This window comes from Pteropus alecto, unplaced genomic scaffold, assembly GCF_000325575.1.
Source record: "Pteropus alecto unplaced genomic scaffold, ASM32557v1 scaffold42, whole genome shotgun sequence".
Taxonomy (NCBI): Eukaryota; Metazoa; Chordata; class Mammalia; order Chiroptera; family Pteropodidae; genus Pteropus; species Pteropus alecto.
The window spans coordinates 7732986-7734836 of NW_006434825.1; the positions used below are offsets into that span (position 1 = coordinate 7732986).

The 1851-nt window shown below is 31.9% G+C and overlaps 1 pseudogene; it reads right to left on the minus strand.

Moving 5' to 3' along the window:
- Window positions 1–313: 313 nt before the first annotated feature.
- Window positions 314–432, minus strand: LOC112478200 (annotated as a pseudogene).
- Window positions 433–1851: the final 1419 nt, after the last annotated feature.

Genomic DNA, 1851 nt, shown 5'->3' on the forward strand with positions numbered 1-1851 from the left:
AGAATACAATGCTTCTATAAACACAGGACTTAATAAAATAATCTAAAAGCACAAATGCAAGTTAATTTAATGTAATATCAACTAACATCAGCATTATTTTTTGATTTAATATATCATAGCCCATTCCACATAAAAAAAGTACGGATTAGCTATTTTAAGAACCTGTATAGAGAAATTCTTATAAGAGCTTTAGTCTAAGTGCTTATTATATGTAAAGTGTGATTTTTTTTTTTTTAGGTGCGGCAACCCTTGATTGACCTCACAGGTTACAAGGACTTTGTCATTTTATAATCCCTTATTTTTTTATTTTTTATGCCTACGGCACCTGGTCTTCCTAGGTGGTCTCCCATCCAAGTACTAACCAGGCCTGACCCTCCTTAGTTTCCAAGATCACATAGGATCATGCTTGTTCAGGGTAGTATGGCCATAAACTATAAAGTGTAATTTTCATCTGCTGTGAAAAGCCTCTAGAATTAGTCATTACCTCTGTTATTCTGACTGCATTTAAGGAGTACTTTTTTCCCCTAAGTATTCAGTTTTACGTCATATTTTTAACAATACAAAAAACATACCAGTTTTATTTTTCTTAAGGTGCCAGATATTTTAATATTAAAATAACATTCAAATTAGAACCAAATATAATACTAAATATTACAAAATTAAGCTTTAATATGTGTACTTAATAAAATTCTAATAATTGTTTCCACAAATTTATAGAAACTTGAAAAATGATTATATATAATATAATATGTACTATAGAGATTAATATGATACTGTAATTGTATAAATATATAAAGTATGTATATTTTATGTTTACAGGTAATATATAAATAGATATTAACAGAGAAAGGGAAGGAAAGAGACCAACAAAGTAAGAGACCAACGAAGGAGAGAGAGCTCTCCATAAAATCAAAAGAAATTACCCCAATTTTTTTGTTTGACATTATGGAGCATATTACTTTAATAATAAAAATCACTAAAATTCAATTTTGGTAAATTTTAAATTTGTACTTAATATGAACTAGATATGTTTCTAAGAGACAGAGTCAAGGCTGTTTTCATTACTCTGATGTTTTGCACAATGCTAATCACATGTAACAGCTAGAATAGTGTTCGTAATATGAACACAATTAAAATACTTTCAGGAAAATTAATAATTTTAGTAGCCAATATATACTGATATTTAATATGCCAGACATTGTGCTTTTGCACATATTATTTCATTCAATTCCCATAAGCCTATAAGGTAAGTCCTATTATGATTCTCATTTTGCATATACACCATCTAAAAACAGAAAGGCTAAGAAATTTCACTAAGTCAGACAGCTTTTAAGTCCAGCCAGTCTTTCAACCAAGGCAGTCTGTCTCATTCCAGAATCCACGATTTAAACACCCTTCAGAGTGCCTTTCCGAAGACACTGATTCTCTATCCTATCTCTTATTGACTGCAAGTGGTTATTTGGAACAGTTCGTTGAGAATTTTAAAGCTTTCTTATAGCGATGTTTTAGGTTGAATTATTTCTCTTTAAAAGATATACTGAAATTGAAATCCCCAGTATCTATGAATGTGATCATATTTAGAAATAAGGTCTTTGTAGGTTTAAGATGAGATCATACTGGATTAGGATGGACCATAACTCCCATGATTAGTGTCTTTATGAGTAGAGACAGACTTGAAGGCACAGAGGAGACACGGGGAAGGAGACAGAGATTTGAATGTTGTAGCTTCAAGCCAATGAATACCAAGAACTGTTGGCAAACACCAGAAGCTAAAGCCTAGAGCTGTCAGGGGTCGCATGCCCTGCTGACACCTTGATTTCAGACTTCTAGGCTCCAGAACTACCACAGAAT